The sequence below is a fragment of the Schistocerca piceifrons genome, chromosome 4, assembly GCF_021461385.2.
Source record: "Schistocerca piceifrons isolate TAMUIC-IGC-003096 chromosome 4, iqSchPice1.1, whole genome shotgun sequence".
Taxonomy (NCBI): domain Eukaryota; kingdom Metazoa; phylum Arthropoda; class Insecta; order Orthoptera; family Acrididae; genus Schistocerca; species Schistocerca piceifrons.
The window spans coordinates 505,631,795-505,657,739 of record NC_060141.1 but is presented as its reverse complement, the minus strand read 5'-3'; positions in this window follow the sequence as shown (position 1 = coordinate 505,657,739).

The following is a 25,945-nucleotide window of genomic DNA, read 5'->3' as shown; positions in this document are numbered from 1 at the left end:
TCAAGGCCACCGTTAAAGATTTACTATCTGACCTAAGTCAAAAACGTGATGGTGATATTTTCTGCATACGAAAAACCATCCGTGGTACGAACGACTGCGGCTCAAGAGTTGATGGCATGAGACTAGCTATATAAAGACCTCACTCAAAGTATGGAAGTGTAATGTTCTGCAAACCGAGCCTAGTGATTTTCTAACAGATGATGGTGTCATCGAAACCTTCCGTAGAACTCGACACATACACTGTAACTTTTGCCTACAAACCTCCTGCCGTTAAATTTGTTGTCCGACCCCCTAGAAATTATCACAATCAGAAAAAACAGAATCATTTACCAGCGATTTCAACAGCCACCAAATTGATTGGGGCTATACTGCGTGTAAGAACGATGGACTTAAAGCTGAATTTTGGGCAGAGTACTAGCAACTCAAACTCATCCATGGTCCAAAGCACCCGGAGACTTTCTATTGTTGTCGACGGATGAAGAGTTACAATCCTGATCTCCTTTTTGTCAGCTGTGACATCAGTCAAGTAATAAAGAAGCAGGTTCGTCAGGCAATACCCTCTTCACAACACAGGAGATTTGTGTGTACCATACAAAAAGTTTCACATCCTCAAGTCGCACAGTTTAGGTGCAGACTGAACTTCGAAAAGGCGAAGTGTGACGCTTACACCAAAGTGGATGAGGACAAAGTATCGGAAATAGATGCCAATCCGAAGAACTATGATGCATTCATCAAGCTCCTGCTTAAAGTTGCGTATCAGAGCATCCCAAAGAGCTGCCGAACCAGCTACAAAAGGGGGTTATAAGATGATGATGGACAGCTGTATCCCGAATATTATCGTAGCTTTGAAGAAGACCCTCTCTCCGGCGTAGCAAGGGAGTTGGGTGAGACACTAATGCAGAGAAGGCCTGGTCCACAATAAAGAAATTATCCGACGACCCTCACGAACCTGTACGATTTTGTAACGTTGCTGCAAATTAAATCACCTATTAAGTTTTACTTAATGGCAAGCGCAGCAGGAAGCATCTGAAGACTACTAATAACGTAATACGCGATGTAAAGTCAGAAACTGACAGCATTAGTCACCTTATCACAGTGGAAGAATTCACTAAAAGTATCCGACGTCTGGAAGATGGCAAAGCTGTTGGTGTAGACATATAGAACTGCTACAACACCTTGGCAAAAGAGGTACAAACTAGCTCCGCCAAATGTTCAACAACAGCTTGGGAACGTCCAACATTCCGAAGCTCTGGAGACAAGCTCATGTTGTCGCTCTGATCTAGCCCGGCAAGTCACCAGACGATCCGAAAAATTTTCTGACAATACCTATAATCTGCCAACCTTTCATGCTATCTAGACGAGTTTTTCTAGCCCGGCTCACCCCACTTATGGAAGATAAACTCATTAGAGTAGAAGCTGGCATCCAACATGGGCGGTCTTGCACAGGGCAGGTATAGAATCTTAATCAATATATCGAGGACGGTTTCGAAATAGATCTTGTCACCAATGTTGCGTTTGGTGACCCGAGTGCGGCCTAAGACACGGTAAACAACAGGAAAAGACTCTCAGAGGTGTACAACACAACCATAGATTACGGCTTTTGAAGATCACTGCAGATTCTATGTTAGTATTAAAAACACCAAAAATCAGTGGCGCAAAATAAAAACTGGTCTTCCTCGAGGAAGTGTTCCTGCTCCCACTCTGTTCAACTTGTGCACCAACGACCACGCACGTAACAAGGCTTGCACCTCATTTATTTATACCGATTAAGTGGCTCTCTCTACCCAGCATAAATTTGAAGGTGTTGGAAGGCAAGTTTCGTCTGCTCTTGTCGACATGGGAAAGTATTTACAACTGTCTGAATGGCGTTGCTATGAATTTGGAAAATGCAGCCAACTGTTGGGAATAATGCCTGTGTTACTGAGTGAACTGTTTCCATACGCCTTTCCAGCTGCCTTCTCTTTCAGTGTGGTTATAGGAACTCCATTTAACGCCAAATTCCATTATAAACTTCCGTAAGTGTTCACAGTTTGATGAACACTGACTGAATTGAACACCTTCCCTGTTGTTATGCGGACCTAAACATATCCTACGATGTTGTTGTTGTTGTGGTCTTCAGTCCTGAGACTGGTTTGATGCAGCTCTCCATGCTACTCTATTTTATGCAAGCTTCTTCATCTCCCAGTACTTGCTGCAACCTACATCCTTCTGAATCTGCTTAGTGTATTCATCGCTTGGTCTCCCTCTACGATTTTTATCCTCCACGCTGCCCTCCAATGCTAAATTTGTGATCCCTTGATGCCTCAGAACATGTCCTACCAACCGGTCCCTCCTTCTTGTCAAGTTGTGCCACAAACTCCTCTTCTTCCCAATTCTATTCAATACCTCCACATTAGTTATGTGATCTACCCATCTAATCTTCAGCATTCTTCTGTGGCACCACATTTCGAAAGCTTCTATTCTCTTCTTGTCCAAACTATTTATCGTCCATGTTTCACTTCCATACATGGCTACACTCCGTACAAATACTTTCAGAAATGACTTCCTGACACTTAAGCCTATACTCGATGTTAACAAATTTCTCTTCTTCAGAAACGCTTTCCTTGCGATTGCCAGTCTACATTTTATATAGTCCCTACTTCGGCCATCATCAGCTATTTTGCTACCCAAATAGCAAAACTCCTTTACTACTTTAAGTGTCTCATTTCCTAATCTAATTCCCTCAGCATCACCCAACTTAATTCGACTACATTCCATTATCCTCGTTTTGCTTTTGTTGATGTTCATCTTACATCCGCCTTTCAGGACACTGTCCATTCCGTTCAACTGCTCTTCCAAGTCCTTTGCTGTCTCTGACAGAATTACAATGTCATCAGCGAACCTCAAAGTTTTTATTTCTTCTCCATGGATTTTAATTCCTACTCCGAATTTTTCTTTTGTTTCCCTTACTGCTTGCTCAGTATACAGACTGAATAACATCGGGGAGAGGCTACAACCCTGTCTTACTCCCTTCCCAACCACTGCTTCCTTTTCATGCTCCTCGACTCTTGTAACTGCCATCTGGTTTCTGTACGAATTGTAAATAGACTTTCGCTCCCTGTATTTTACCCCTGCCACCTTTAGAATTTGAAAGAGAGTATTCCAGTCAACATTGTCAAAAACTTTCTCTAAGTCTACAAATGCTAGAAACGTAGGTTTGCCTTTCCTTAATCTTTCTTCTAAGATAAGTCGTAAGGTCAGTATTGCCTCACGTGTTTCAACATTTCTACGGAATCCAAACTGATCTTCCCCCAGGTCGGCTTCTACCAGTATCCTACGATAGGTCACAGGGATAACACGACACGCCTGTCGATACTATACATTCCAGTTGATCCGTAGACAAGGTGAGTATTCGACGTCTGCAGTCAAGTTGTTAGCCTCCTTGCACCACTTTAACATTTCCTTTTATTTCTGCACTTTGTTATGTAGATGCATATTAAACGATTGGCCCATCATAGACTGACACATCAGTCACTGTTGTCACACTTAACTTCTTGCACTTAACGATCCAAAATTTTCCGTGATCTTTATGAGTCTGTCATGAGTCTTGGTACAGTTGCTCAGTATATGCCAACTACATTTGGGATTGTGGAAGGAAGTCTGGAGTGACGTTTCGAAACGAACAATCACAGCATTTCAAACTTTGCATGTACCAAAAATTTTCCCTCGCTTGATGCCTATTGCGACATGCTAATATGTCAGCACAGTACAATTACTGGTAGTTCAAAACACTTGGGTAGTAGTACGAACAAAAAACAGATGGTGGTGAGCTACATGTAAGTCACAAGGGAAGCTAAAGAAATCAGGCGGTCACAGCCGTTTGTTCGTATCTCTTCTAGTCCTTGTGTTTCTTGGTGATTTTCGTAGTTGGGCAATCTTAGTTCATACCGGTAACGTCATTTAACACTATGGTTACGTCTTCTAAAAGTCGCTTGCTTGCGTGCTTCTGAAATCTAATCTCAGGAACTGCCGTAAGGGTTCTGATCAGTTTTTGACCAACAGGTATACTGATTCACGAGGAAGGTTTCCGTATATAATTTATGAACATTTTATACAGATAGTTTGAATTATGATGAATTAAAGTTAAGAAGTGAAAACGATGCCGTTGCCATCTGGCGAACAGTCGCCATAACTCGAGAGAGCAGCAGTGCCTCGAAAACGCAGCAAGCGCTACCAGGTTCTTATGTGGCGTGATGGTCTAGTTCACGCCCGCTTCGCAAGATAGGCGAGTAGGTCTTGTTCGTTCCCGTCTCTATCGTAATGCTGCGAGAGCTTCCTCGTTTTTTGTCTTTAGCGTCGTGTGAGTCCTAGTGTGCGTCGCCTAGTTGTTCATATCTTAGCGTTTCGTGATTGTGATTCAGTTTTGACGCAGCATTTTCTTGTACCGTGATGTCGTCCATGGCTTCCAGGAACACTTCACGCACAGGTACCATCAGTTTTAGTTTTGATAAGTCCACGTGACACGTGCAGCTAAGTTAGCTAGATATTCGTGATTGGCTTGTAGACACGATCATGATAACTTCAGAACAGGTTCACATTTCTTACTTCGAATCTGAATGCTATGTGTTTTACGAGTATGTCAAGTTTTTAGATCCGCTTCAGGTTGACAGGATTATTTTGTGGCGCGGACAACAGGTTCTCGTCACTCATCGTGATAGTTCTAATACTATGATTGTTTTGACAGACGCATGTTAACGAATGTTAGAGTGTTTAACCTTCCGCCTGAAGTTGATGACAGTTTCCTCAAATCGTCCTGCTCCGTCTGGGTTCAAATGGTTCAAATGGCTCTGAACACTATGGGACTTAACTTCTGAGGTCATCAGTCCGCTATAACTTAGAACTACTTAAACCTAACTAACCTAAGGACATTAAACACATACATGCCCGAGGCAGGATTCGAACCTGTGTCCGTAGCGGTCGCGCGGTTCCAGATTGTAGCGCCTAGAACTGCTCGGCACTCCGGCGCGCGCTCCGTATGGGAACATACGGAATATGCGACGGGTATGTTGGTCCGCTCATCATCGTTTACAAGTTTAGAGTGGTGTTCGATCCATGGACATGGTGCTCAAATCGATTATATCCTCTCATTTGGAGGAGTGTGGTTACTGGGCACATAAAATTCACGCACGACCAGAAGGGACTTGTCTGATATATAATTAGAGCGGACACCTCCTCACAAATAGCCAGCGTAGTGTCACGGTCTTATAATCCACTTAGGAACATCGTTAAAGGCTACCTTTAGCAGTCATGGTTCCCCAAGTGGCAGGCATTATACTTAACTAATTTTCTGAAAGGCAACGCGAGCCATTGCTTGATGGTACTAGTACACTTTCACCGTTACACTCGATAGGGACTTCGCCACTGCAGCTTCCGCGACGTCGCCGCCTCCATTTCAAAACAAGCTTAGACAGACACAAGATGATTAGGAGTCAGATGATTCCTCCCCGCCCATGTCATCGCCACCCAGCCTGAAGCTGGCTGTCGCCATTCTTTCCTCTACTGTGGCGTAATAACCGCGCAAAAACAAGAAAATATGAGGGAGTCCTAGTGGAAAAAAGAAAAAAAAGAGGTATAGCTTTGTGGCAGGAAGTCGAAGCATGGCAGGAAGTCCAAACGGTATGAGACCAACTCCTAGCTGGGTCACTTTCTTTCACTTTGTCTTTTAACCAAGCATTCACCTCTAAGTAACGTGGAGATACTAATTTCAAAATATGACGTAAATTTCTGCTTCCCTGAGATTAGCAAACTCAATTCGCTCTCTTAATTTACTGCAAATTCTTCGAACAATGTGCAGTGAGTTATTGAACTTTAACGTATAGTAATAAATATGACAACGAAAAGATAACCACGTCATCATCAAGCTGTGAGTAATCATCAAGCTGTGATGTAAGACTTACAATTTCAAATCATCAAATATTTTTAACGAGTTGTATCGCTGGAATCGTTCGAGAGCAATTGCATTGAGAGCATTGCGAAAAAAAAACATGTGTATCCAAAATACGCGGTGATTCATTTCTTATGCTACAAGTAAAACGTTTTCGGCAAAAACTACTTCAGCAAATATGTTTCGTTTACATACATTACGTTCTTTAGAATCAAACCTGGATGTGGAGACGATTCTTTTGGTGGCAGAGCGGAGAAGTTTTCAATCAAGAGAACACAGAACAGCATTACGGCAATGAGCCTCAACAATGCATCACAGTCCGTACTAAGCTTCACAGGAGCAGTGCTGTAACACGAACTAAACATGTACATCATTTGTTTTTTCGTATCTTTTATTTTATTTGTGCCACTTTAGCCAGCTTCTGATACATATTGAATCACTCAGACACATATACCCCCCATGATTCGCATACAGTATTTGCACTGGTTGTAAACATATCTCTTACATCACGATGTGCTCCCATCATTGCCGTGAGATGTCACTCCAAACGTCAATTCAGTATCTAACTTACATGCAGTCTTTCTTGCTTTTTCGGCCTCTTTTTTCCGCACTTGCAGATATACAAGTTGTACAGGTTAATTACTACATTTTTTGAAACTGCAAAGAAAGCCTTATTAATATCAGACACGTTTCGTTTTATTCTAAAGCATCTTCAGTGGTCACTGCAACAATTTCTTTTTCTCTCTTACAATTCTATTTACTAGAATCATGAATAGTTCGCGTGATTTATATACTACTATAAACAGTTCTGGTTCTAGTCTTTACTCATGGTTTCTTGTCGTTGTTTACTCAATTTTTCTGCTCTTTCATGCGTATGTGCTGGGGTTTCACCACACACATGTACCTGGAAAAACAGGAACAACTAAAGAAACAAACAAAGTCACTAACGATAAGAATTAAAACTGTTTACAGTAGTAAGTACAGCATGTGAACTGTTCGTAGCGACTCACACAGTGCAAACACTGACCCAACTCCGCGAACTGTTGTATCCCGCAAACGTTATGCTTGTAATCGCACGAAACGTTTACCTGCCTTGGACCTACGTCCAGTGGACAAAAGTAACCACGTCTCACTATTACCATTAGGGACTTGCAAGGCAGCGGACTCCTATCTTGTTGTCGGATATAAGACGAAGGTGAGAGGGAATGGTACATTCTAATCATAACAGGCGTATTAGTAGAAAGTCTGAAGGGAGAAGGAAGAAAACTTGGGCCAAATTCTGTGATCAGTTAGCGGATATCAAATATAAGTATATAACAATACGTAACATGTACTGCATAGAGAATCATACTGGGTTAGAGATGGGGGTCCAACTTCCGTGATCAGTATCAATTACCGGAGACAAATGCGTGCAGTTTTAGTCTGTTATGGCTATCGTACGAAATAATACAGGATTCACTATTTACGGTTTCAATAGCATAGAATTTCAGCCAGAATCTAGCCAACGTACCTCAACGACTCGCCGGTTCTCTTGATGCCCACTAGTAGATAATTGTTGCCCATAACAGTTGTGGCTATGTAAAGAATGATGTCTGGAGATGCTCCGTAATTTGCCTGATTCCATAGGCTCTAACCCAGCTTAATTGTTAAAGGTTATTCTACCAACTACTGATAATTGAAGTGACCGTGATGGATACTCAGACCACTCGCCTATCTTTTAATTCGGGTATGCCCTTTATCACACGTCGGATGATGCAGGACCTGTAAGTGTGACGTGAACAGTCTAATGACTCTCTAAGGTCCACAAAAATCGATTCTCGTTCTATGAGCTACGGCCTGTGACAGACTCTTTCCTCGTCATGCTGTCCTTCACTTGTCAGATGTGAATCAACAACACGCTTCTTGTCTGTTGCGAGTAAATGCGTCACGTGTTACCCCGTATTCAATAACCCGTTGCTTATCTGTCGCGAGTTGCCGCCTGATTTTTGCTGAGTTGAAGAAATTTATATACGTTAAAATTCTATGCGAAACTTGTTAGTAGAAGGCTACATTCCTATATTCGAAGTCACTTTGCGTACATACGACTGAACTTCTGTCTGAGAATGGGCGTCATTGTGTGTTCTCTTGAGGTATGAATGCGCGAGTTACCTCTGAGTGAACAACTCGTTTTCCAGAAGTGACTCTCAGGCTCGTGTACATAGCAGCCCTCTGAAGAGCAGCTCGCCAGCACTTGCTGCCGCGTCGATCTGCCCGCTTTCATCCTGACTCAAGACTTTTCTTCTAGACCGTGTAGTAATCGTACTTATTCTTCAGTTATCTTCGTAGCCAAGATCGTTAAGGCGCTGTAATGCCTTGATTCTGGGTCTATGATCCTGGTAGTGGATCAAATAATCATCACATATATTGAAAGATTTATGTTAATATTGGAAAGTAATTGTTTCGCGTTGCGTGTGACTAAACGATCTCCAACCTGAACACAAACAGGATCCACTACACAAACTGAAATCTTAACAGTAATGCAATAAAGACATAAGCGCAATGGAATATATAGTCCTGCTTGAAGAAAAAATAGTTTATGATCATGGCCCATCAGTAACGACTATGGCTAAAACCATGAAGTATATTCCACCATTCTTTAACAAAAATAAATACTGGATAACACGTCCGACTGCTTGAAACTATCCACTTTTTCGGTTTTGTTTGTTCCATATGGTTCAAATGGCTCTGAGCACTATGGGACTTAACATCTGAGGTTATCAGTCCCCTAGAACTAAGAACTACTTAAACTTAACTGACCTAAGGACATCACACACATCCATGCACATGGCAGAATTCGAACCTGCGACCGTAGCGGTCATGCGGTTCCAGACTCAAGCGCCTAGAACCGCATGGCAACACCAGCCGGCGTTTGTTCCATACCTCACCATTATTGAAATTTTGTAAACTCATGTGTAACAAGAAGATAATGTTCCACTTACTTAAAATACTGCTGTTAGCGCGCCGTCAGCTGGAGCATTAGACTGAAAGAAAAGACCTGGTGGATAATATTTTCCAGTGAGTGGTCATACTTTGGAAAAGGTCTTTCCAGGAAACATGTGACACACACCTGAGCAAAAACTCAGCGACAAAGGGAAGTCTCACAGTCGAAATAAAGTTTCCATAATAAACTTACTTCTGAAATTCCGTGCAAATAATGTAAACAGAAAATTACGTGAGTGACAGCTAAACCAAATCCAGAGCCACAACGAATCATGATTAATACTGAAACACATGTATTTTTCATTCCCCCGAATTACACACTAATAACGTGTTTAGAATGAAATCCTCCACTGCAGTAGAAACATTCAATAGGTACGCACAAAGAATAGACAGTGACCTCATCAAATTGAGGTGCTAGCTACGCACGTAAATTAACTAAATGAAAATTGTTCACAGTCCACTGAAAGCAACAAGAAGTACTTACACATTCTGACAGATCATCCTTTTCCCGTCGACATTACATTTCTCTAGGCCTTGTTGCACATAAGCTGGTGAACCAAAGGACTTGTTAGATTGCTCATAATGACCAAGTGGTACTTATTATTCCCAAATACAAAAATACATATTTTCCGACATGTCACAAATTAACAGAACATTCCACATGAAAGACTCCGTAGACATTACAAGGAAGGTCAGCGTTGGCCGTAATATTGATGTTTTATTGATAGCAAAATCGATTTTCAATCACATAGTGATCATCTTTTTGGAAGTTAAAAATTTCACGTAGCGATCAGTGAATAAAAACAACAAACCACAAATACAACTGTTGGAAAGAACATACCTGTGTACAAATTAAACTCAAACACTGGTATCAAGTTATCAGCAATCAAAACGGAGAAGCGATCACAATAACTGAAGCCGCTGTTTACATTCACCTACACAGCAGACCTCGGTGTGACAGGGTCTTGGAACGCCCTCTATGTGGCGTGTGTCACGTGAAGACTTAACACTTCTTTATTTGCCAAGAGATTACCACAAAATACCAAAGTGCACTTGCAAATCATTAACTGAATATTTCAATTTTAAAATTGTACATTAAAAAACGCATAGCAAAAAAGACAGGGGGGAAATGCACATCTTGCCAACATACACTGGCGTGTTATTTTCAAACAACTTAAAAAACATGTCAGAATAAAAATCAACAGGTGAAGTTACATGGTGTCAGATTACAGGACTAGAAAAGAAGAATAATATACAAATAACATGACATCAAATATAACAGAATTTCTTATAACACAGAAACCGACATCTGGCGTAGGGAGTCAGAGATATAAAGTTCTTAATTTACGTAAAATATTACATTGAAACCAAAAAGTCAAATACATAAATGTAATTATACAATGTATGTCATAATATAGCAGGTCAAAATGCCATGAAACTCATTGCGTGTTATAAATTTTTTTAAGGGTGCAGTTTAACAATTTTTTATCGTATTTAACGAATCCATGGAATCGCCAATCCGTAGACGTTTTCGGAACACATGGAAGCATAAAAATGATTAAAGCTTAGGCATCTTGAAAAGAATTAGCGTGGCTCGGAATTCTGACACTCCGTTGAGAGGCCGTCCTGTCAGACTTCCCTTGCGCTCGTGCCTCGTGATTTTGTCAGCAAAAGGAATTCTTACGCACTCCCAAGTTAACCTGCAACCCGGATATTGTGACTGAAAGTACTGTATCCTGCCTACTCGTCAAATATAGTGTGCCTAGGAAACCCGCTTCTCGGATCTCTAGATAGCAATTCAAGCAAATCCTTTAAAAAAGTTTTATTACAGAAAACCAATGGCAATACTTAGCTTTGAGAAATACAGACGTGTCGCAAGCAAAGGGCAATATGCAATATAATCAATGTCGTTCAGTATAACGATACCAATACAAGTGAGGTAATACTATGGGTGCTTCTATCCATGTAGCTGGTTTTGTCACTTCTGTAGCACTGGCCGCGACCAATCGGGAGCGGCGCTTATGTTCTCCTCGCCTAAAGGCCCATCGGGTCGTCGTCCTAGAGAGGGGTCGGCCAGTGTACTATTGGCTAACATCTTCTTCACAGCCGTCTCTGCTCTAACGTTCCCGACTGGCTTTTCGGCGCTCCACCTTACGTCAGAAAAGAACGTGACCAATATCGTTGTAATAGATTAATGAGGTGAGCGGTTATTTAACGCCTTCACTGACTGCTTCCCAAATCATTGTGGGCTGTGTAACAGCGTTCTGTTTGCTGTATGTTCAACGTTCCCGTGTAGCGCACTTCGTCTCAAATACCATTAAACACTACTGCATTGTTTCAGCGAAATATTTCTTCCTCTTTCATCTGCGAAAGTTCTTTTACACTTGTTGCTACGTCCTCGTCGTACACCTGGCTCTCCCACGGTACTTGCAACTGTGGTGAGGCAGGCAGTTTTACTGTGAAGGTAACGTAAGCGATACCCCTGACAGGCATTTACAGTTAAATTAGTGGACATTTCAGACGACCTAGTCATTACGATAGAAATAGCATAAATTACGGACAGATATATATATGTTGGACTACGGAGTTAGTGGCTATTATTGGAAAGAGCAGCAGTGATATTGAACTGGTATAATTATGACTATGAACATGTGACGGCTGTGGACGATAATTACTGAACAGACGGGCTACTTCGACACACGTTTATGGTGTCTGGGAGCGTTGTTCAGGTAAGCAGTTACTGCCTGTATCCACAAATGTACATAACGGTGGGAACTCACGAAAGAACGTATTCATCTTTGGTGAGAAAGCGTAGAAATCAGTTTTAAAAGCTTCCTAATAGGCTCTAGCAGTAGTTTTCACATTACAGCAGTCCAGGTAAAATGCTCAACTTCTTTAGGATACTTATTTTTACAACAGTACATCTTTCGAACGAATATGTTGATTTTAGAATAGAATTGATAAATATACGAAAACTTTGTGAAAAACGTTGAAGGCATATTTGCAACTATGCATCACTTTGTAGATTTATTCCTCATGATTTGTGAAATGATAAATTCAGAATGTAATCTTCTTGCAGTTATTTCACCGAAGGAAGGAAACGGCCCGCTGACCGTTACAACACATCGTGAAGCAAGTGTTAGTGCATAGGTGCCTACATGTAGTAGCACATGCATCCAGCAAGCCCAAGGTTAATCGAGAATTACTATGGGAATTGTTTTACTCGTAGAATAAATATCATTGGCACTTACTGTAATGCCATTTGGTTTCCAACTGACACAATCCACCTACGCTGAGGTAGCACCGGACCCGTTAACGGCTGTACAGAGTATTACTTCGACGCACGTTGGAAGACGTTTTCTGGCATCTTCCAGGCTGTCCCAGTTGAATCACTGCTAGTAATTCTGTACATTTTCTGCTGATGTAGCGCTAAGTTATAGAGCCGTTTTCTCTTGCGTGGGATCTAGATCACAAAACAAAGCATTACCAGTTAAATACAGCTAAATCACTGAACGATCAATACCTGGCAGTTACAACAAAGCGACTGTAGTGAAAATCTTGGTGTATTCTACCTCTACAAACACATTTTGCAACGGAGGATAGTGAATCATCTGAACACTAGTCGGGGGCTGGCCCATTACCATTACAGCTCTTGCCCAGCTCGCTTAAAAATGGTACAGCAATGACTGATTGTGACGATTATGGAACTGCTTGATCACTATTCACGCTTTCCAGGTTACGCCATAAATGTTGCTTTGAGAGATATTGTCCTGTTATCCCAGTTTGACTAAATACATGACAAAATCTCAACAGCAAAACAAATACCTTATCTCATCACAAGTATCCGGAAACCTGTCAATTGACATTAATAGGGGCTGTGTCAGTCCTTCACTTTTATGACGGCTTGAACCACAGAGCGAGGTGGTGCAATGGTTAGCACACTGGACTCACATTCAGGAAGACGACGGTTCAAACCCGCGTTCGACAATTCTGATTCAGATTTCCCGTGATTTCCCTAAATCACTTGAGACAATTGCCGCGATGGTTCCTCTGAAAGGCCGACATCCATTCCCAACCTCCCCTAATCTGATGGGATGGGACCGATGACCTCGTCGTTTGGTCCCCTTCCCTGAATCAACCAACCAGCGGCTTGAACTATGTTGGCGACACTTTCAATTAGGCATCAGATGTCTGTGGAGGAATGGCAGGCAATTAATCTTCAATAGCACAAACTAGAGAAGGTAGTGAAGTTGAGCGCCAGGTCTGGATCTTAGTGAACGTTCTCTTTCATCCCAGAAGTGTTCCATTGGATTCATGTCAGGACTCTGGGCAGGCCAGTCTGTTTCAAGATGTTAATGTCCACAAATATTTGCCTCAAAGATGCTGCTTTACGCCAAGGTGCACTATCATGCTGCTAAAAACAATAATAGTTTCGGAACTGTTCCCGTATTGTACGCAGTACACAATTCTCTGAAATGTGTTGTTATCCTTCCTCATTGAGGGTTTCCTTAAGTACAGCGAGAGGACCCCACTCGAAACACAAAAAATATACCCTAGCGTAACACCATATCCTCTGTGATTCGTTGTTGGTACTATACATGATGGCAAGTACCGTACTCCAGGCATCGCCTAACTCAAATCCTTCCGACGACGACGATGATGATGATGATAATGTTAGGTTTGCGAGGCGCTCAACTGCGTGGTCGTCATTGCCCGTACAAAGTCCCAATCATTACACTGTCCAATTTTTACTCAATCCAATCTAGCCACTGTCACGAATGAGGATGATGATATGATGAGGATAACACAAACACCCAATCCTTGGGCAGAGAAAATCTTCACTCCGACAGGGAATCGAACCCGGGACTCCGTGATCCGGAGGCAGCAACGCTAGCCACTAGACCACGAGCTGCGAGCAATCCTTCCGCCGGTGGATTTCCATAGGATATAGTGTGATTTATTACTTCAAATCACTCGTTTATAGTCACTGAATCCAGTGGCATGGCTCTTTGTAACAACTCAAGCGACGATTATCTACCGTATGAAGAGCTTCTCTATCATTGTATTCCGTTCTTTTTCTTTGCGGACAATCATTGTGGCATATGGACTGCTGGTAGCCCTTTGAAACTCATGAGTGATTGCTTCCGCTGCTTTCACACGATCTTTTACCATCCTCCACAATGCTTCACGGTCTCTGTCTGTCAGTATGGAAGGTCTAGCTGGTCTGGTTTAGCTGTGGTTGTTCACAAAAGTTTCTGCTCAATAGTTCCAAGACCAAGTTCAGAAGAGTCAACATGTCTCTGATGGATCTGTTTCTCAGATGGCATCCAATGAACAGCCCACGTTCGAAGTGTGGTTGCTCTCCTGACTATCCGCTCTGCTGTTGCTGATTTCCTACTGAAAAGAAATAGTCTCCGCCTCCTTTCCTGCTGTTGCGTCCGCCTCTTCTGGCATCTAGTGGTCTGTTCCCCATTACACACACGATTCCCGTTACTTTTCATGAGATAATATAAAAAATGGCTCTGGGCACAATGGGATTTAACTTCTGACGTCATCATTCCCCTAGAACTTCGAACTACATAAACCCAACTAACCTAAGAACATCACACACATCCATGCCCGAGGCAGGATTCAAACTTGCGACCGTAGCAGTGGCGTCGTTCCCTACTGAAGCGCCTAGAACCGCTCGGCCACAGCAGCCGGCTAGATAGTATACACAGAAAGGCGTCGTGGGGAATGACACACTACTCTCTGTTTGAGTCCGATGCTATAGGCATAGGTTGCGAAGGCGTGGCATAGCAAAATGTAATCACTCTTTAACAGCCATTATTAAATGCCCATGTGGTTGCTTTGCAGGTGTCCTCGAGGCAACTGTTCCTTTGCTACACATATCCGAACTGGCGTGCATCTGTGTGTGCGCACATTGAGTCGCTGATCATGCAAAAAACCGTTATTTAACATCTGCCTGTTTCAGCACACAGATTGTTTTCAAAGTTTCTTCTTTCTTTCTTTTTTATTGAATTTCATTTTCACATTCAGGGAGGGCTGGGAGTAGCATAGGTGCTGCTCTTCAGCCGAGAGACAGTAAGTACATAACAGGAACACATTTAAAACAACATAAAGGAGAAAATATGGCGGAACATAGATAAAAAGAGGAGGAACATTATAGGAGAGAGAGTACTAAGGGGGGTGAGTAAAAATGGAGATAAAAATCTGAAACAGTATATTACACAAAAAAACACACACAAGGCAAATTACAGATGGAGTATAAAGTCAAGAACATGATTAAAACCACAGCACTTGGCATCACTGTGGATTGGCACCGAACAGAAACTGACATAGCACACTGATGATGAAGAAACAAACTAGGAGCATCTGCAGGGGTAGGGATGCGAGGGAAAAGGGAAAAAGGGGGGAGGATTGGTGCTAGAGAGGGTGGGAGACAAGGTGGTGGCATAACAAAGGGAGCTGGTGAGGGGAGGACAGGAGATGAATAGAGCCAAGGAGGGAGTCCAGAGACTCAAGGGGGAGGGGGAAGAAAGTGAAATTACTCTGGGGGAAGGAGAGGAGAGGAAGGGGGCGTGTCCTGGGAAGGGAGGGGGACAAGACCAGGCTACAGTTAGTAGGAAGGGTGGACATCACAGTGAAGTTCATCATCCAGGGGGGGAGGCGGGTTGTGGTGCTCGAAATTGCCCTTATCAAGAAGATGATGGGTGTGGAGGTGGAGAGAGGGGGGGATATGGTGATAGAGATGCGGATATGTTGGAGGAAAAGAAGGAGGTAGGGAAAGGGGATGAGGTCAAATGGTTCAAATGGCTCTGAGCACTATGGGACTTAACTTCTGAGGTCATCAGTCCCCTAGAGCTTGGAACTACTTAAACCTAACTAACCTAAGGACATCACACACATCCATGCCCGAGGCAGGAATCGAACCTGCGACCGTAGCGGTCGCACGGTTCCAGAATGACGCGCCTAGAACCGCTCGGCCACAACGGCCGGCGATGAGGTCATATAGCAGCCATGTAAGGATGGAAGGCGGATATATACAAGGCAAGGTACAGCATGTGGAGTTCTAGGATTTGGATGACCTTATAAAAGGGGGGGGGGGGGCAGAAATCCAGGCAACGCTGCCATAACAGTGGACAGGACGGATGAGAGTTGTAGATGTGGAGCATAGAGGAAGGATCCCATGCCCATGTACAGCTGGACTGGAGTTTCGTGAGGCAGAGGTGGTTATGGGCTTTCTCCTGGATAGTCAGGAGATGAGGGGTCCAGGTGATATGGCGATCAAGGGTGAGGGCAAGGTGCGGGTGAGTTGGATGGGACGACCACAAATGGTTAGGTAGAAATCATGGAGATGGAAGGAGTATGTGGTGGGACCTTTGATGATTGCCTGGGTCTTGGGGGGGATTGAGATGAAGGAACCACTGGTTGCACCAAGTGGTGAACTGGTCAAGCTGGGTTTGGATGGTGTGTTGGGACTGTTGAAGGGTAGGGTAGAGAGTCAGGAAGGCAGTGTCACCAGCATACTGGAGGAGGTGTACAGGTGGGGGTGTCTTGGGCATACTGGCAGTGTACAAAAGATAGAGGAGTGTGGAGAGGATGCTGGCAGTGGAATAAAAGATACAGGAGTTAGTATTTGGGAGGGTGACATAGGAAGGATGGTGTGAGAGGAAGGAAGCGGCCAGATGGAAAAAATTGATAGGCAGGGTGTAGGTTTGGAGTTTAAAGAGGAGACCAGGATGCCATATGTGGTGGTAAGCATTCTGGAGGTCGAGGGAAACAAAAATGAGGGAGCAACAGGAGTTAAGTTGGAGGGAGAGAGGGTGGATGAGGTGAAGGAGTTGGTCTTCAGCAGAGAAGGAGGGTCGGAAGCCACACTGGATAAGGGGGAGGAGGTGGTGTTGATTAAGGTGGTGATGGACACGATGGGAGAGGATGGATTCGAAGACCTTAATGAAGATGGAGGTGAGGCAGATAGAACAATAGGGTTTCAGGAACAGGAGGACGCGGGAAATCAGCCACACGTCACGGTAAAAGCTGGTGGAGAGAATAACGTTGTACAAGGTGGCAAGGACAGTAAGGAAGGAGAAGGAGCATTCTTTGAAGTGGTGGTAAGTGACACAGACGTGACCATGGACGGTGCTGCGTTTGGAATGGAGGATACGTTTAGTGTCGTGTGCTGTGATTGGAGTGTTGTTGTCAGAGGGGAGGTAACCACCTCAAGTACTGGAGACTGGGAGCGAGTGGAGTGACCGAGGCATCGGCAGGTTCCATGATGGTGGGGAAAAGGGGATAATCAGAGTGGGGGTCGTCGGGGATGGAGGAGACCTCGGAAAGGTGGAAAGCGAAGTGGTTGGCATTACTGAGGTTGTCGAGAAGGGACGGTCGCTATGGAGAAGGGGGTAACAGGGTGCGGAATGGGAACCAGTAAGGTGATGGAAACCCGACCAGTACTTGGAGGAGTTTGTAGGGAGGGTGGTGTTGACTTGCGTACAGGTCTGGTGCCAGTCCCGGCGTTTCTTTGCTGTAATTAGGTTCTGAACGTGCCGCTGGAGTTGCCGGTGGCCGTGAATTCAAAGTTTATCCAACGATGTCAAATAAAATAGTAGCTCGTAATTCGAGTTTCAAGTCAATAACTTTAACAGTTGTTAAGGAACAGAAATTTTCTCAAAACTTGACGTTTTGCATATAGCATAAGGAATAGCTTCCTCATATATTACTAGATGGGATCAATAAGTAATGCAACACAAATTTTTTTCTCGTCCTGTTTAGGTTGAAAAACTACTGTAATTTTTTGTGGGACATGGTGGAATATTCACGCATCAGCCCCTATAGTTTCATGCACTTCCGATAGATGGCGGCTCTATACGTAGCTCTCAAACTGACGTCTGTAACGGAGGAGCGTTAGATCCTGGGAGCTGTCATTGAGGTTCTTTTAGCGGAAAACCAGAGCAACGCAGATATTCATAGATGCATGCATAATGTCTGCGGAGACCTGGCAATGTACAAAAGCATTGCGTCTGTCACCACTGCAACACGATCGCTCAGGTCTGTGAGATCTGCCGTGACCCGACCTGCTGCACGCAGCTGTTATTCCTGTAATATTGAAACGTACAGACACTCTCATTTGAGGTGCTACCCAAGCACGACTCCCGCCTCCTCCTTACTGCTTTACTTCTGCCAGTATCTCGTCTCCTACCTTCCAAACTTCACAGAAGCTCTCCTGCGAAACTTGCAGAACTAGCACTCCTGAAAGAAAGGATTTTTTCCATGAGTGCTAATTCTGCAAGTTTCGCGGGAGAGCTTCTGTGAAGTTTGGAAGGTAGGAGACGAGGTACTGGCAGAAATAAAGCTGTTAGGAGGGATCGTGAGTCGTGGTTGGGTAGCTCAGACGGTAAAGCACTTGCCTGCGAAAAGTCAAAGGTCCCGAGTTCGAGTCTCGGTCTGGCACACAGTTTTAATCTGCCAGGAAATTTCATATCAGCGCACACTCTGCTGCAGAGTGAAAATCTCATTCTGAAGCCGCAGACCTACTTGGCGTTTTTTTACGTAAGACCTAAATTTTCTCTGTTTCTCGGCAAGATCTAGTGCTGAGGTATGACGGTGGTAGTTGCTGTAAACTTCGCGCTTAGATCTTTTTACAGACGCACGAATTTCTACTAACTTTTGCCTGTCATCATTTTCTTGTTCTCTTTTGATCCAACAGTGCAACAACCTTTGATTTTTCAGCAGTTTTTGAGTTTGGTTGTTAACCACGATGTGAGTTATCTGCTCTTAATCTAAGTAACTCGGCACCTACTTACCCAGACTGTGATTTGCAATCCGTTTAAACTTGGCCCAAAATTACCCTAGGTTCATCCTACTGAACTGTCCGCCTGCGGTAGCTGAGTTGTCAGCTCGACAGCATGTCGATTGTAAGGGTCCGGGTTCGTTTCTCGCCTGGGTCCAAGATTTTCTCGGCTCAAGGCCTGGGTGTTGTGCTGTCCTAATAATCCTCATTTCATCCCCATCGACTCTCAAGTCGCCGTAGTGGCGTCAAATCGAAAGACTTGCACCCTGCGACGGTCTACCCGACGCGAGGCTCTAGTCACACGAAGTTTATTTATGGTACTGAGCTACATGATGTCAGTTTTGTTGTGCAAATGGGACGTTAACACTGCCTACCTGCTCTTTCTAGAGAAAATACTGTCCTGGCCTTCTTGACTGGTTTTTTAATTTTACCAACCAAAGTTGCTATGATGACATCATGGTCACTAATCTGTGTCTCCATTCTGACGTCGTCGATTAGGTCAGACCTGTTTATAGCTACAAGGTCTAAAATATTTCCATTACGTGGGGGCTATTGAACCAACTGTTCAAGACAGTTCTCGGAAAAAGTGTTCAAAAGAACTTCGCGACATTCTCTGTACCCCTTACGATAAATCCATGGATGTCCCAGTCTGTACTCGGTAAGTTAAAATCGCCTAAAACTAATATTGCTTGATATGGGTGTTCCCTTAAAACTGAGAACACACTTTCTGTCAATGACCCTGAAACCGTCACAACGGAATCGGGTGGCCGGTAAAAACATCCAACAATTAACTTTATTTCACCTAGACATGTTATAAGCTACCAGATAACTTCGCTAGATACTCTTCACACATACACACAAGCATTTGTCGTGGCATATTAGAGGGTGAGTGTTTTTTCATGATGCAGTTAACATTGGCCACCAGGAAAACTGTTTTGGTACCAATTATTGACGTATCTTCTTCTCGATTTTGACAATACTGAGTCTATAGACTTTCTCTGGTGGAGTATAGATAATAGGAGTCAAGGTTTCGACTCACTGTAGATTTGGCCTATTGATCTGTCGGTATGCAGGCGAACAAGACTGGAAACGTTTCTCAGCATTCTCACAGTGTCTTCAAAAGTACATGATACAGAATATTCATACAAAAGGCACCTGCATTATACCGTCCGACTACACTGTACTAACTCTGAGGCTCGACTCAGACGTTCGAAGACACTATATCCGTGGAGGCGATGAACCAAACCATTACGGTCATTGTCCGACGAGAGACTGAATGCCGCCTGGTGGCAATGTGGGTGCGTGAAGAAGTAAGAAAAGCATTTAAGCGGATAAGAGACGAATGAGAAATCATTATAATCACAATACGGGCTGCTAATGGTGAAATTCACTGACGTAAGTGACTTTGACAAAGGGTAGATTGTTATGGACTGGCGCCTGGGAACGAGCATCTCGGAAACGGTGAAGTTAGTAGGCTGTTCGCGTTATACAGTCGTCCGTATCTATGGAAAATGTTTGAAGTACGGTAAAACCACAAGTAGGCGGTAACATGATGGACCTTCCTGGAATATTAAAACTGTGTGCGAGACCGAGACTCAAACTCGGGACCTTTGCCTTTCGCGGGCAAGTGCTCTACCAACTGAGCTACCCAAGCGCAACTTACGACCCGTCCTCATAGCTTCAATTCTGCCAGATGTGAGGACGGGTCGTGAGTCGCGCTTGGGTAGCTCAGTTAGAGCACTTTCCCGCGAGACGCAAGGGTTTCGAGTTCGTGTCTCGGTCCGGCACACAGTTTTAATCTGCCAGGAAGTTTAATATCAGCGCATACTCCACTGCAGAGTGAAAATCTCATTCTGAACATGATGGACGTTCACGCCTCGTCGTAGAACGTGGAGGTCGATGGTTTGACCACTTCGTAAAACAGGATAGGCGGCAACCTGTGGCAGATCTGACAGCTACAATGCGGTTGGAGGCACAAGCGTTTCGGAGCACACCGTTCAGCGCACATTACCAAAGCGTGCGACTGCAGCAGACGACCTCTACGATTTTCCCTGTCCAACCCACGACATCGTCTACTGCAAATGCAGTAGCAAACGGAATCATCAAGACTGCACCGTGGATCAAAGGAAACGTGTCGCCTGGTTGGATGAACGACATTTCTTGCTACACCAGGTCGATGGTTGCGTCGGGATATGCTGTCGTCCAGGCGAACGACTCCTGAGGCACTGGGTCATGAAAGCTGTCCGTTTGAGCCAGTGTTATGTTACCGAGACATTCAACTTGGCTTCCATGGGTCCTGTGATAGTAATCAGCAGCTGTAGACTAAGTGCTCATTACTGCGGACGACTTGCATCCTTTCATTCTTCAAAAGTAATTAGCACACAATACTCATACAAAATAGCCTGCGTCGACTGAATCTCCAGCAAGATACCAGTTCTTGTTAGAAAGCCAAATTCTTGCTACAGTGTTTTGAGGAACATGACAGTGATGCCTGGACAGCAAATTCGCTTGATCTAAACCAACCATAATACATCACGGATGCTATCAAGCGTCAGCTCCGCGCCCCCAGATCACTGGCTCGTAATTTATGGAAATCGAGAGACCTGAATGTAAACCTCTGGCGTCACACACCTCCGAAGTCTTGCCAAGGACTTGTTGAATGCAATCCACACATAATCGCGGCTATATTGCATTCCAAAAGTGGATACGCATGCTGTTTAGCAGATGAAAGTAGTGCTTTATCTCACAATGTATGTGTTTTCTGTACTTGAAATGTGGCTGATGATTCAGCCTTTTATCGTGATGATCATTTCTCCCTGTGCAGGTGGGCGCCAACAGAGTGTTTTCGCAATCGGAAGAGGAAACTGGTGATTGAAATTTCATGAGAAGATCCTGTCGCAACGAAAAACGCCTTTGTTTTAATGGTTGCCACTCCAATTCACGTATCTTGTCTGTGACACTATCTCCCCTAATTTCACGATAATACAAGACGAGCTGCTCTTCTTTGTACTTTTTCGATGTCATCCGTCAGTCCCACCCGATATGGATCCCACACTGCACAGAAATACTTCAGAATAGGGTGGACGAGCGTGGCGTAAGCAGTCTCTTTAGTAGACTTGTTGCACCTTCTAAGTGTTATGCCAATGAATAGCAGTCTTTTGTTGGTTCTACCTACAACATTAACTATGTGATCGTTCCAATTTAGGGTGTGTGTAATTGTAATCCCTAAGTATTTAGTTGAATTAACAGCCCACAGATTTGTGTGACTTATCGCGTAATCAAAATTTAGCTGATTTATTTTAGTACTCATGTGAATAACTTCAAACTTTTCCTTATTCAGGGTCAACTGACACTTTTCACACCATGCAGATACCTTATCTAAATCATTTTGCAAATCGGTTTGATGATCTGATGACTTTACAAGACGGTAAATGACAGCACCATCTGCAAACAATATAAGACCGCTACTCAGATTGTCTCCTATGTCGTTAATATACACTCCTGGAAATTGAAATAAGAACACCGTGAATTCATTGTCCCAGGAAGGGAAAACTTTTTTGACACATTCCTGGGGTCAGATACATCACATGATCACACTGACAGAACTACAGGCACATAGACACAGGCAACAGAGCATGCACAATGTCGGCACTAGTACAGTGTATATCCACCTTTCGCAGCAATGCTGGCTGCTATTCTCCCATGGAGACGATCGTAGAGATGCTGGATGTTGTCCTGTGGAACGGCTTGCCATGCCATTTCCACCTGGCGCCTCAGTTGGACCAGTGTTCGTGCTGGACGTGCAGACCGCATGAGACGACGCTTCATCCAGTCCCAAACATGCTCAATGGGGGACAGATCCGGAGATCTTGCTGGCCAGGGTAGTTGACTTACACCACGTTGGGTGGCACGGGATACATGCCGACGTGCATTGTCCTGTTGGAACAGCAAGTTCCCTTGCCGGTCTAGGAATGGTAGAACGATGGGTTCGATGACGGTTTGGATGTACCGTGCACTATTCAGTGTCCCCTCGACGATCACCAGTGGTGCACGGCCAGTGTAGGAGATCGCTCCCCACACCATGATGCCGGGTGTTGGCCCTGTGTGCCTCGGTCGTATGCAGTCCTGATTGTGGCGCTCACCTGCACGGCGCCAAACACGCATACAACCATCATTGGCACCAAGGCAGAAGCGACTCTCATCGCTGAAGACGACACGTCTCCCTTCGTCCCTCCATTCACGCCTGTCGCGACACCACTGGAGGCGGGCTGCACGATGTTGGGGCGTGAGCGGAAGACGGCCTAACGGTGTGCGGGACCGTAGCCCAGCTTCATGGAGACGGTTGCGAATGGTCCTCGCCGATACCCCAAGAGCAACAGCGTCCCTAATTTGCTGGGAAGTGGCGGTGCGGTCCCCTACGGCACTGCGTAGGATCCTACGGTCTTGGCGTGCATCCGTGCGTCGCTGCGGTCCGGTCCCAGGTCGACGGGCACGTGCACCTTCCGCCGACCACTGGCGACAACATCGATGTACTGTGGAGACCTCACGCCCCACGTGTTGAGCAATTCGGCGGTACGTCCACCCGGCCTCCCGCATGCCCACTATACGCCCTCGCTCAAAGTCCGTCAACTGCACATACGGTTCACGTCCACGCTGTCGCGGCATGCTACCAGTGTTAAAGACTGCGATGGAGCTCCGTATGCCACGGCAAACTGGCTGACACTGACGGCGGCGGTGCACAAATGCTGCGCAGCTAGCGCCATTCGACGGCCAACACTGCGGTTCCTGGTGTGTCCGCTGTGCCGTGCGTGTGATCATTGCTTGTACAGCCCTCTCGCAGTGTCCGGAGCAAGTATGGTGGGTCTGACACACCGGTGTCAATGTGTTCTTTTTTCCATTTCCAGGAGTGTAGATCAGGAACAATAGAGGGCCTATAGCACTTCCTTGGGGAACGCCGGATATTACTTCTCTTTTACTCGATGACTTTCCGTCTATTACTACGAACTGTGACCTTTCTGACAGGAAATCACGAATCCAGTCGCACAACTGAGGCGATACTCCGTAGGCACACAGTTTGGTTAGAAGACGCTTGTGAGAAATGGTGTCGAAAACCTTCTGGAAATCTAAAAACATGGAATCAATTTGACATCCCCTGTCGATAGCACTTATTCCTTCATGAGTATAAATAGCTAGTTACGCTTCACAAGAAGCATATTTTCTGAAACCGTGCTGACTATGTGTCAATAAATCGTTTTCTTCGAGGTAATTCATAATGGCCGGCCGCGGTGGTCTCGCGGTTCTAGGCGCGCAGTCCGGAACCGTGCGACTGCTACGGTCGCAGGTTCGAATCCTGCCTCGGGCATGGATGTGTGTGATGTCCTTAGGTTAGTTAGGTTTAAGTAGTGCTCAGTTCTAGGGGACTGATGACCACAGCTGTTAAGTCCCATAGTGCTCAGAGCCATTTGAACCAATTCATAATGTTCCAATGCAGTTGTTGTTGTTGTGGTCGTCAGTCCTCAGACTGGTTTGATGCAGCTCTCCATGCTACTCTATCCTGTGCAAGCTGCTTCGTCTCCCAGTACGTACTGCAGCCTACATATTTCTAAATCTGCTTAGTGTATTTATCTCTTCGTCTCCCTCTCAGATTTTTACCCTTCACGCTGCCATCCAACACTAAATTGGTGCTCTCTTGACGCCTCAGAACATGTCCTACCAACCGATCCCTTCTTCTAATCAAGTTGTGACACAAATTCCTCTTCTTCCCAATTCTATTCAATACCTCCACATTAGTTACGAGCTCTACCCATCTAATCTTCAGCATTCTTCTGTAGCACCACATTTCGAAAGCTTCTATTCTCTTCTTGTCCAAACTATTTATCGTCCATGTTTCACTTCCATACATGGCTACACTCTACACAAATATTTTCAGAAACGACTTCCAGACAAATCTATACTCGATGTTAACAAATTTCCTTTCTTCAGAAACGCTTTCCTTGCCATTGCCAGTTTACATTTTATATCCTCTCTACTTATACCATCATCAGTTATTTTACTCCCCAAATAGCAAAACTCCTTTACTACTTTAAGTGTCTCATTTCGTGATCTAATTCCCTCAGCATCACCCGAGTTAACTCGACTACATTCCATTATCCTCCTTCTGCTTTTGTTGATGTTCATCTTACATCCCCCTTTCAAGACACTGTCCATTCTGTTCAATTGCTCTTCCAAGTCCTTTGCTGTCTCTAACAGAATTACAATGTCATCGGAGAACTTCAAAGTTTTTATTTCTTCTCCGTGTATTTTAATACCTACCCCGAATTTTTCTTTTGTTTCCTTTACTGACTGCTCAATATACAGATTGAATAACATCGTGGATAGGCTACAACCCTGTCTCACTCCCTTCCCAACCACTGCTTCCCTTTCATGTCCCTCGACTCTTACAACTGCCATCTGGTTTCTGTACAAATTGTAAATTGCCTTTCGCTCCCTGTATTTTACCCCTGCCACCTTTAGAATTTGAAAGACAGTATTACAGTCAACATTTTCAAAAGCTTTCTTAAGTCTACAAATGCTAGAAACGTAGGTTTGTCTTTTCTTAATCTAGCTTCTAAGACAAGCCGTAGGGTCAGTATTGCCTCACGTGTTCTAACATTTCTACGGAATCCAAACTGATCTTCCCCAAGGTGGGCTTCTACCAGTTTTTCCATTCGTCTGTAAAGAATACGCATTAGTATTTTGCAGCCGTGACTTATTAAACTGATAGTTCGGTAAATTTCACATCTGTCAACACCTGCTTTCTTTGGGATTGGAATTATTATATTCTTCTTGAAGTCCGAGGGTGTTTCAGCTGTCTCATACATTTTGCTCAACAGATGGTAGAGTTTTGTCAGGACTAGCTCACCTAAGGCTGTCAGTAGTTCTAATGGAATGTTGTCTACTCTTGGGGCCTTGTTTCAGCTCAGGTCTTTTAGTGCTCTGAAACTCTTCACGCAGTATGATATCTCCCACTTTATCTTCATCTACAACCTCTTCCATTTCCATAATATTGTCCTCAAGTACATCGCCCTTGTATAGACCCTCTATATACTCCTTCCAACTTTCTGCTTTCCCTTCTTTGCTTAGAACTGGGAATACATCTGAGCTCTTGATATTCATGGAAGTGTTTCTCTTTTCTCCAAAGGTCTCTTTTATTTTCCTGTAGGCGGTATCTGTCTCACCCCTAGTGAGATAAGCCTCTACATCCTTACATT